This window comes from Callithrix jacchus, chromosome 7, assembly GCF_049354715.1.
Source record: "Callithrix jacchus isolate 240 chromosome 7, calJac240_pri, whole genome shotgun sequence".
Lineage (NCBI taxonomy): Eukaryota > Metazoa > Chordata > Mammalia > Primates > Cebidae > Callithrix > Callithrix jacchus.
In genome coordinates, this window is record NC_133508.1 from 14,717,481 (window position 1) to 14,729,617 (window position 12,137).

The window sequence follows — 12,137 nt, forward strand, 5'->3', positions numbered from 1 at the left end:
GAGCACTCCCAGAAAAAGCATTTTTCTGGTGCCCTAAGAAAGAATGAGGCCAGGCGTGGTGGCTCATGCCTGTAATCCCAGCATTTTGGGAGGCCGAGGTGGGAGGATCACTTCAGTCCAGGCATTCAAGATCAGCTTTGGCAACATAGTGGGACCCTGTCTCTACAACAAATATAAAAATTACCCATGCATAGTGATGCATGCCTGTAGTCCTAGTTACCCAGGAGGATAGCTTGAGTCTGAGAGGCTGAATTTGCAGTAGGCTGTGATTGCACCACTGCACTCCAGCCTGGGTGACAGAGGGAGAAGCTGCCAAAAAAGAAAAGAGGAAAGGAAAGAAAAAAAGGGAAGTGGAAAGAAAAAGGAAAGAAGAGAAAAAGAAGAGAGACTAAGAGAAGGAGGGAGAGAAAGAGAGAAAAAGAGAAAGAGAAAGAAAAGGAAGGAAGAGAGGAAGAGAGAAGGAAAGAGAAAGAGAAAGAAAGAAAAGGAAAGGAAAAAGGAAAGAAGGAAGCAAGAAAAGATAGGAGGAGAAAGAGTAAGAGGAGAGAAGAAGGCTAGAAAGAGAAAGAAAAGAAAAGAAGGAAGGAAGGAAAACAATGCCATGACTCGTGGTGTTGGTGAATCCTGGCTTTAAATGACCAACCAGAGGGAAAAGCTCAATGTGTCAACTGTTTGAACCAATCTATTCAAGTACTTGAACTGTTAGACTCTAAGTGAGGCAAGGACTGATCAATTGATAATCAATAAGCTGAAGGTGTTGATGAAGCCCCTGCTATTACATGGAAAGAGCTGTAGGGGATGCAAAAAATGATGAGATATGGTCCTTAACCAGCAGGTACCCACGATTTAGCTGGGAAGGTGAGAGGAGCACCTGCAAAGCTCACTGACCACAGGGTAATGTGATCATGTCCATCCAAACAACAGGAAAACTCAGAGGAAATAACAGTCCCCCTGGGCTCTGGTTAAGACTAACTTTAGGGGAGGCTGTGCATGAAGAAAAGCATAAGAATATCACTTTTCTCCCCAGTGGAACACAGACAGACATGGGGTCACATGAACTGAAGAATCCATCAGAGTCAGTGGAATGTCAGGGGCAATACGCTGAAAAGGGCAGGACAGGCACTGAATTGTCAAACTTTAATGCCAGGCTCAGAGGCTTCAACCTCTCCTGGGTTTGATCCAGGAAGCAGATGGCAGGACAGCCCCTGGCGGCTTTCAAATGGGTCAACTCCTAGTGTTCAGGAAGATTCCATTCCAATCCCAAGTATAATTGGTAATTTTTACTCGCATGCTATAAAGGCATAGTTTCAGCAAATTTTCAATTCACTGAATACATGAGGGTCCACTATGATGAATTTCCAGATCTTCTCTCCCTGCTTCACAGTAAGTTCCCTGAGAAAAGGGATTTGATTTATTGGTTCATCAGCATGCAGAGTGCTGGCTTCCATGTGAAAGGCACTGTTCTCAGATGAACTTATTGGATGAAACCATGAGAAAGGCAATTAGTGGCTCCCTGAAGGAGCTGAAACTTGAGTGTGGGTTTACTCACACCCATCACATCTAAAGTATATTTGGGGAAGGAAGGAATTCCAGGAGGAAGGGATCGTTTTACCCACCAAACCCTTGCTTGTTGGCAAACAAGTTTCCCGGGTGACAGCCACAAGTTTGACTTCCTCACTGAAGCCTGTGGTGGGTTCTCTAGTTCTGCTCCAGGGCAAGGTTACACAAAAAAATACAACAAGAAATCACCAAGGCGTGAAGCCTGTCCAAATCCATTATATTCTGGAAGGGATCCATGACCCTTCATCCTTCCCCGAGGACAAATCTGTAGAAATGTTGTTTGCTTTTCTGCTGTTTATAAACATCTGCAATAACTTAGAAGTGTCCAGTCCTGTCAATCCGGCCAAACTCAGTGGCTGAAAATCAGAAAGCTGCCCTAATAGGAAACGTGGTCACTCTACCCCCAGAGACTTGCAAGGCTGTGGCGTAAGGAATGTTCTAGAAGTTCATAGCTTCCTTCCTCAATGTCTTCCACTTCAATGTATTCCCCAGAGTTCATGGCATGTGATAAATGCCAACTTGTAAAAAACTTTAAAACAGTTCATTATGGCTGCTTCCGTTTTTGGAAAAGCAAAAAAGGGCCCGATGTGGTTGGCTCATGCATGTAATCCCAGTACTTTGGGAGGCCGGGGTGGGAGGATCGCTTGAGTCCAGGAGTTTGAGACCAGCCTGGGCAACATAGCGAGACTTCATCTCTACAAAAATAAAAATTAAAAAAATTAGTCAGGTGTAGAGGTTTGCTGTTGTAGTCCCAGCTATTCGGGAGGCTGAAGTGGGAGGATTGCTTGAGCCCAGGAGTTTGACATCACAGTTTGCTATGATCATGCTGCTGCTCTCCAGCCTGGGCAACAGAGGGAGACCCTGTCTCAAAAACAAAAAGAAAATAAAAGAAAAAGAAAAATGCAAAAACCTATCTCGGAGAGCCAGTTGCTGAATTGAGAACAACATTCAAGTCTTCTTATCTTGACTATTAAGCAGCTTTTCTTAAAAACTCTCAGGCAGTTATTCATGTTGCCAGCATGAAGATGGTAGGTCGCTGCTATACTGGTCTTTGATTTAGTGGGGATTTTTTTGAGCTGATGTGCCTGTCTCCTACAGCCTACAGTCCTCCTAAAACAAGGAAAGTTAGAATGATCTACTGAGGAAAAACAAACATTTCTAGCAACATATCAAATAGAGAATTTGCCACAGTGAACAGCAACACATTGAAGCAAGATGCCAAAAGAATTCTTCCTAAAACCAGTCGTTTCTTTTCTTTTCTTTTTTGAGATGGAGTCTTGCTCTGTCACGAGGCTGAAATGCAGTGGCGCAATCTCGGCTCACAGCAACCTCTGCCTCCCGGTTCAAGTGATTCCCCTGCCTCATCCTCCCCAATAGCGGGGACTACAGGCGCATGCCACCAGGCCCAGCTAATTTTTTTGTATGTTTAGTAGAGGTGAGGTTTCACCATATTGTCCAGGTTGGTCTCAAACTCCTGACCTCAGGTGATCCGCCTCGGCCTCCCAAAGTGCTGGGATTATAAGCGTGAGCCACTGTGCCAGGCCCAACCAGTCGTTTCTATCTGCACTGGGACGAAAACAGCAGAGCACAAAACCCTGCATGTTATACTAGCATAACAGAAAGGAAGAGCCTGAAACTCAGAAACAGTAACATAATGTTAGCATCGGCCTAACTCCTCCATATTTTATGAGTAGATTATGAAGGTCAAGTTCTCCGGGGTGGGATATTTCCTAAGTAGAGTATTGCAGGTCCTTAAGCCATTATCACAATTCCCAAATTCAAGAAGCTCTAAGAAACATTTCTGAGTCCATTTGGCTCAGAATCTTTCTGCACAAGGCAAGGATGGACCTTTCTATCTGCACCCACTTGGTAGGCACATCCATGTTCTGTGCGGGGGGTGCTAATGTCTTTAATTCCAGGTGCTGCCCTAGGCCCTGCCCAGGGTGTGGTGCAAGCTCTCTATTACCTGCCTAAAACCTGCCAAGCTCTGATTCCGTAAACACTGAGAACCTAAATTTCTAGATATGTGTATGTGACTCTGTATTCCTTTATGCAATCATACAATGGATCTCGAAAACCAAGACAGATTAATGAGGGAAGTTACAGATATTTTATTCCCTGCTGATCTTTAAGAAATAAGGCAGGAAACAATCTTCTTTCATTTCCCTTTCCTTCCTTCCTCCTTTTGTGGGTAAACCAAGGTGCAGTTGGAGTTACAACAAAGAAAATAGAGCACCTGCCTATCTCTGCCCCATCACAAGCTTTCGTCCCCAGGTGTGCAGGAAAGGCTCCATGAAGCGATGGCTCCAGCAGCATTGCAGGGGTTGTCCACCATCGATTTGGGCCCCGTCTGCCTGAGAAACTTCTCCTGCCACAGTGTGTGACTATTTGCAGACAAAGGGAACCAGCTGGAGGCCCCAGGAGTTTTTCGGATTCTGAATTCTGCGCATGTATCATAGATACATCACATGAATTTACCAAGTGGGGAGGCAACATTGCAAACACATTTATGAATTATGTGCCTTTCTATTTTTTTTTTTTTTTGAGACAGGGTCTTGCTTTGTTGCCCAGGCTGGAGTACAGTTTTGAGATCACGGCTCCCAGCCTCAGTCTCCCAGGCTCAAGTGAACCACCCGCCTTAACTTCCAAGCAGCTGGGACTACAGGTGCTTATCACCATACCTGGCTAACTTTTAAATTTTTTGTAGAGATGAGGTCTCACTATGTTGCCTAGGCAGGTCTTGAACTCCTGGGCTCAAGCAATCCTACTGCCTAGGCTTTCCAAAGTGCTGGGATTATAGGCATGAGCCACAGTGCCTGGCAGTGCCTTTCTTTCTGATGCTAATTGTTAAGTTATTTAAGTAAAGATTTCTTCCTGGATTAGTGAGTCTGGTTTTCTGGGGTGAAAGGAAAGTTTTGGGAATTTCTAATTTAGGTTAGATATAAACATGTAAAATTAAAAACAAGATTAAAAAATTCAGGCCGGGTGCAGTTGCTTATGTCTGTAATCCCAGCACTTTGGGAGGTTAAGGAGGGCAGTTTACAAGGTCAAGAGATCAAGACCATCCTGGCCAACATGGTGAAACCCTGTCTCTACTAAAAATACAAAAATTAGCTGGGCATGGTGGCGCGTGCGTGTAATCCCAGCTACTCAGGAGGCTGAGGCAGAGGAATTGCTTGAATCCAGGAAGTGGAGGTTACAGTGAGTGGAGATCGCACCATTGCACTCCTGCCTGGTGACAGAGCGAGACTCTGTTTCAAAACAAACAAACAAACAAACAAAAAAAACTGTTTCATAAGTCTACAATTTCAGGCAAACAATTTTATTCAAAAACCCCAAGAAGAAATGATTAATTTTCTATATTTCTCAATATCACCCTTTAGTTTGGAAATCTCCACTCAGAAAAACTGATACAGTGCTGTAGTCATGAAACTATTTGCTGTTCACAGGTATAACTCAAAATATGATATTTTAATATGTTAAATAAATGCTTAACAAAAGAAGTAAGCTGTCATAATACAAAAACTTCCTCCTTACTTGGCTTCTAAGCAGTTCGCATAGGATGTGAAGAATATCATCCTGCAGAAAACACCCCATCCCTAGCCAAATACTTTTTATGCTTTGAAAATGTGAATTACATACTTGAAAGCTCAGTGAAATGGACTTTTGTGCACAAAACAAAGCTTTCTGTGACAATTTATAACTTTTACACTTAACCATTTAGCTTCAAATTTTTATAGATTCTGTTTCTTTCAAAAGCTGTTGCTAGTGTGAAAGATTCCAGCTGTCCTTCAATTACTCATGGCCCTTAAAGCCATTTTTAAATCATGGGAAAACACCACACACAATTCTTGTGTGTGTGTGTGTGTGTGTGTGTGTGTGTGTGTGTGTGTGTATACAATAGTATATAAATAGTATATAAGAATAATATTAATTTTAATTCTTCCCACAAAAACTATTCTTTGGGCTGATTAGTGTGTTTCAAGTTTGACAGATAAATGTTTTTTTTTTCTAGGATGTTTCCAATAGAGAACTTTGCAAGTTTAAACAGATATTAAAGATACTGTTAAGTTACATAAGTTATATTCCAAATGTTAACCATTTCAAACATAACTGAGTATTTTTTCACTAATTATCTAAAAGTCTCAGCAAATCTATTTCTCATAGCAGCTGTTTTCTTTCAAGTGGCCAATTAAAAAATTGCAGGGAAATATGCCCCAAATGATCTAATCACGACCTGAAACTGAGCTTTCTTCGAGCTGTAGCAGTAAAACCACTTATGAAAGTGCAAGGAAATGATATTGGGATACCAGGAATGGTGATTCACAGACTGCTGCTTCGGATTAATCAAGTTCTCCATGTGGTAGCTGGCAAGAAAATAACTTTGCCATCTTTTTAAAGATCGCAATAGATATAAATGTTTATATTACTTAAAAAAAAAGTCATTTAAAAGAAAGCTAGTTCTTCGTGTTCTTTTCCTGTGGATCATTTAAAGCTTTTCCTTTAGCCCATGACTTCCTATAAGTCATCCTCTAGCCTGGCAAAAAAGACTTACAATCCTGGAATTTTCAGATACCAGTAAGTTGAGTTGAGTTTATACTAATTCACAAATGGCTCTTTGTAAAGTCAGAACAGATTCCAAAGAGAGAAAGAAAACAATCAAGAAGGTATTTTTTTTTTTTTGGTCATAAAATTTTTTTTCTCTCCACAGTAGTGAGCACACCATTCCGTGATTTATAGAAGATAAAATGCCAAAAGGTCTTCACATGTTGGCCTCTAACTGCTCTCCTGGGCACATGTGGTTTGTGGAAGTTAATGGGAATTTTTTAGCACACATAAATACTCCAACTCCTCTCCTAAAAAGGAAGGGAAAATCAATTTTCCCAGTTAATGAGGGACTGCTATTTGTCTCTATTGATTAGGTGATGCATTGTTTCATTTCTAAAAGCAAGCTGCTTTTCAGTTTTTGTTTTAAAGAAACAGAACTAGTTAACTTGCAGATTCACACCACAGGCACACACTAAGACTTCTTGGCCACCACACACTACGCTCTGATAAGCTGATCTTCTCTCACTTGCACAGGCGTTTCATCTGGAACAGATGTCCTAAAAACTGACCTCCAAGTATACAATCACAACATGAGTTCTTTTCCTTTGGTGACTGTGTTTATTGGGCATGGTGAGCCTGAGACGCAGGGTGCCATCCGTTGCCTCTTAAGCATGGGATGGGCTCCAATGAACAGTCTGCCAGGTAAGCAAAATGTGGCCCAAGAATCTTTACATGGAATTTCCTTACTGTCTGTCTTTTCTAGGTGGTGTTTGCTTTCTGGTCCTAATAAATCTCATGCTGGGAGAATCCTGTTTTAGTGATTAGCATCAGTATATCCAGTCCTTGGAAACAAAGATATTTCCAGATCCCAGAAGATGGTCCAGAGTAACAGTTTTACTGATCTGCTTTCAATAAATCTTTTTAGCAAAAAATTCTATAGAACAGATGTTTTTTACTTGTATCTGTTAATGTACGGACGATTCTTTCAAAGATAGTGTGGTTTTGGCATTTATGATTTGCATTGTTTAGCAGAAAATATTTAAAAAATGTTTCAATATTGTAAAATGCTAAATATTGTTTTTTATTTTATGTTTTGAGACTGGGTCTCACTCTGTTACCCAGGCTGGAATGCAGTGAGGCAGTCTCAGCTCACTGCAGCCTCTGCCCCCTGGGATCATGCAATCCTCCTACCTCAGCCTCCCAAGTAGCTGGGAATACAGGAACACACCACCATGCCTGGCTAATTGTTTTTGGACTTTTAGTGGAGGCGGAGTTTTGCCATGTGGCTCTAGCTGGCTCGAACTCCTGGGCTCAAGCAATCCGTCCACCTCAACCACCCAAAGTGCTGGGATTACAGGCGTGAGCCACCATGCGTTGCTTAAAGTTGTTATTTTAAGAAAATCTGTGGCACATTTTTAGTAAGATCAGAAGGGCTGACAGAGTTGAAGTGATTCTCAAAATCAGGGTAAGGAGATTGGCTAATAAGGGTTTCTGTTAAGGTCTCGTTAGAGACAAAAACCAAAAAATCAAGTTTTTGTATGTAGTGCCTCACTTAATACAGAGTTGCAATAAGACTTACGTTAAATTAAATGAGAATGTAACTAGAAAATGTGTATGTCTTATCAGTGAGTTAAATGAGGTATTCTCTGCACTGACCTTTTTAAGGAAGAGAATTGTTTTTCTACCATAACCCAAGAGTTGAAAAAAGTTTTGAAATAGAAAACACCAGTGCTCCATTCTCAAAGTCCTTCAGTGTTTACGATGAATAAAGTATGTATGAATCATAGATAATGTCTGTTAGCTGACCAATGGTCAACAGCGATTATTGAGAGAGAATGGTTTGTTTTTAAACTGCATCAGCTCTTGTCTTCCAAAAATTTGGTCCACAGCTGCCTTTGTTAACAGCTTGGAGGCTCCTGAATTGTTTTTAAACAGAAATGCCAACTCTACTGACTTCCTGATTGTCGACAGACATGAGGTTCTTTGTTTTACATGTATATACATCAGGAAATGAAATGAGATTACTACATGCTGTGCTAAGGAAAACAATACAAGTGAAAAAATGTTATTTTTAGATAAGACTATTTCCTAAACCTTTAGAGGTATCATAAAAATTTGTCCACCATGTGGTAGAACATGAACATGTGTGGCCCGTATCTCTTCCTATGGCGGAAAATACTAATTATCTATCTATATTACAGTCATTTTCTCTCACTCAGCACGCTAAACCTGACATTTCAGTGTAACGTCCACTACGACAAGGAAGTGAGCCATTCTGTTAACGGGAAAGAAAAGAGACTTATGTAAGAATAAGCCTTCAGGCATCTGCTGAGCAAAAAAGAGCCCAAAAGAAGAAACGGAAGAGCCAGTGAGTTTCATAAGAAAGACTGGTTACAGTTCAGAGTTGACTTTATATAGCTCTCTGTCTGTTAAGGTGTATCAGCACTTTTGACTTCTTTTTTTTTTTTTTTTTTTTGAGAGTTTTGCTCTTGTCGCCCAGGCTTGAGTGCAATGGTGCAATCTTGGCTCACTGCAACCTCCACCTCCCAGGTTCAAGCAACTGTCCTGCCTCAGCCTCCCGAGTAGCTGGGATTACAGGCGTCCGTCATCACACCCAGCTAATTTTTGTATTTTTAGTAGAGATTGGGTTTTACCATGTTGGCCAATGTGGTCTCAAACTCCCGACCTCTGGTGATCCACCATTTTTGTCTCCCAAAGTACTAGGATTACAGGCCTGAGCCACCGTGCCCAGCCCTTGACTTCTCTTTTGTAAAAGTAACCCTCTTTTCTCTTGTACCTCAAGGAAATTGCTCCCATAATTTATGAATTAATACTTATTCCACAGAAATGTAATTTGGATATAGTCCCTGAAATGTAAATATCTAGTATAATAGTATCCTGAAGAAAATAGCCTTTTGGGAAGTCATACATTCAGGCCTCTCAGGCTATGAAAGGGTTACCTTATCTTTTGTGGTGGCCGTTCATTTAAAAGGTTATTGGATCCTCTAGATTTTAGAATATCTTAGATTCAACTCTAGACCCTGTATTATAGCTAGAAAAGCCTTCCCTAGGGTTCTGTGTGTTCTAGGCTGATACTTTATTAATATTGGCTACAGTATGGAAGTCAAAGCCATTCTTTTAAATACAACTAAGGTTGTATAGTCATGCATTTAATAACATAGTGATAGATGCAGGAGGCAAGCAGATGCAGACAAGGAAATCTGTACAGGGTCTTGCCCAGGTGTGCCTGCAAGGGACTGGAGCCCAGATGCACACTGGGAGAAGGGGGTGGAGCCCCCAGGAACTTGCGCCTTATGCAGGGGAGGATCCTGGTATTCAATCTGTGAGGTGGGAGCCTGTTGGCAGAACCCCCCGTTTCTTTGCTGAGAGCCTCCTTTTTGCCTAATAGTCCACTCTCCTCAACCTTCAATGCGTCTGCGTGCCTAATTTTTCCTGATTGTGAGATAAGAACCTGGATTTTAGCTGAACTAAGGAGCAAAAAATCCTGCGTCAATAGCAAAAACAACTTTCTATAAAAAAAGTAAATTAATTTATATAAATTATATAAGTTATGAGAATGAGACATCTAAAATGCCTAATGCTTAGTCACTGAAGCGAACGTGGTCAATTTCAACGTGTTGGGTATCTTCCCTGAAGTAGATGGGAAGAAACGTGTAATTCTCTTGCTCCAGAATTTTAGGCCACAAGTGTACTAGTTTCTCTGGACCTCTGAAGATGGCTTTACTAGCATGGGCCTCCTACAGAAAAAGGGTATTTATCGGGGACTCCCATGTAACAGATCACCCGCACTGTCCATGGTGTAAACTGACCTTTTGGATAAACTGTCTGACCTCTCCCCTCTCCCCTCTCCTCACAGTGAATTCTCTTCCCAGACAGCTGCCCTTACAAACAAATTGCTGGGTAGCAGTAGCACTTTGAAAAATAGAGCGCAACGCAGATCCTTTGTTTCTTCGAACTCAGCCAACAAGCTGGCATTCCAAAAGCTCATAGGGGGCCATGAATTACTGCTGAGGCCAGGCCTACGCTTCCTTCTCCCTGGCAATCCATGTGGCCACACTTTCCCATGATCCAGGGGCCAGATCATGCTATTCCCAGTTGACATTCCATCCTGTCAGGGTACTCTCAAAATAAATAATATTTATGGTAGAGTTCAGAGCTGGCGAAAAAAATGTGGGGGGAAAATCGTATCTTCAGAGTAAGTAGACTAGACACTGGAATCCATCGGATTTGTGGTTTTTAAATCATTTTTTTCATGGGACTTCAGAAATCTTTTAAGTAGATATAGACTGGCACTTATCGAAACCTCAAATTCCAGGGTCTTGAAATGAAAAACCTCAAATGAACGTCATAAAAAAGTAACAAAGAAAAATTGTAACAAGGATTTCGTTTCTATAACCTGAGAACACATGTTCAGCAAATGCACTAAATGGTTATTGGCCACCTACAAAGTTCAAGGTCTCCAGCCAAGGCTACTTACAGTCATTATCTATTTAAAAATTTGACTGCCACTGCTTTGTACCAAAAACTTGGAAAACTTAAATAAAAGGGGCCTGGAAGTCTTTTTATACAAATATTCGAACAGAGCTTGAAGAGATGGGATTTGAGATTAGAATCAGCAAACTACAACCCCCTGGACAAATCCAGTCCTCTGCTTGTTTATGTATTACCTATGAACTAAGGATGGCTTTTACATTTTTAACCAATTAGAAAAAGAAACAAAGGCCAGGTGTGGTGGCTCACACCTATAATCCCAGCACTTTGGGAGGCCAAGGCGGGCAGATCATGAAGTCAAGAGATCAAGACCATCCTGGCCAACATAGTGAAACCCCATCTCTACTAAAATACAAAAATTAGCTGGGCATGGTGGCAGGTGCCTATAGTCCCAGCTACTTGGGAGGCAGAGGAATTGCTTGAACCTGGGAGGTGGAGGTTGCAGTGAGCCGAGATCACGCCACTGTACTCCAGCCTGGTGCCTGGCAACAGAGCAAGACTCTGTCTAAAAAAAAAAAAAAAAAAGAAAGAAAGAAAGAAAGAAAAAGAAATCAAAAGAACAATATCTGGTGATGCATGAACATTTGTAGGAAATTCAAATTTCTGTATCCATAAATCAAGTTTATTGAATGCCATCAGGCTCATTCATTTACTCATCCTATGGGGCATCTTTTGCACTGAGGAAGAGTTGTGTAATTGCAACAGAGATTGTACTGCATGCAAAACTCAACATATTCACAATCTGGCTCTTAACAAAAAAAGCTTGCTGATCCTTGTTTTAGACTGTAAAATAAATTTTTGCTTCTGCTGAGATGTCTGACTAAGAACAGTCAACATGGTGAAACCCCATCTCTACAAAAAAATAAAATAACTAGCCCGGTGCAGTGACCCATGCCTGCAGTCCCACCTACTTGGGAGGCTGACGCAGGAGGATCACTTGAGCCCAGCAGCTGGAGGTTACAGTGAGTCATAATTGCATCACTGTACTCCAGCCTGGGTAAAAGAAGGAGACTCTGTCTCTGAAAACATTTAAAAAACAATAATAATAAAAAGAAAGCCTGAGAATGTACAAGGAAGGCAAGAAGAAAGCGGTTGAGACCTGAAAATCCAGTGACAATGACAACCGCGTACAGGTGGCCACAAACAGAAGCAGTTTTTGCTGTATTTACAGATGAAATCCCTCAAAGCATGGGGAAACAGACAGGTTCTTAGATGGAGTAGAGGTATGATTTGTGTTTCCTTTTACCACTAATTTGCTAATTTCCTGTTGATGGGCCAGAACCTTATGCCTTGATGCTTTCCTTTCCTGTTCATGCAATTCACTCTTTTTGTCTCTAAACCTTGATTCTCAAGAATGGGTTGCCCCAATCTTTTTTTCTTTTATTTTTTTTTTTTCAGAGGAGTTTGATCAAACAGAATCCCAGGAATAACATCTGTCTTTGAGCAGAAAGTCTTACTAGTGGCTGGCTACACCCTCTGCTCTGTGCAGGATCTGGTGATGATCACAAGAGATTTCA

At 41.3% G+C, this 12,137-nt stretch overlaps 1 protein-coding gene across 25 annotated transcripts in view; it reads right to left on the reverse strand.

Moving 5' to 3' along the window:
• Window positions 1–12,137, reverse strand: part of FRMD4A (FERM domain containing 4A) — a 696,700-nt gene that overhangs the window by 106,765 nt on the left and 577,798 nt on the right. The window lies entirely within an intron of this gene.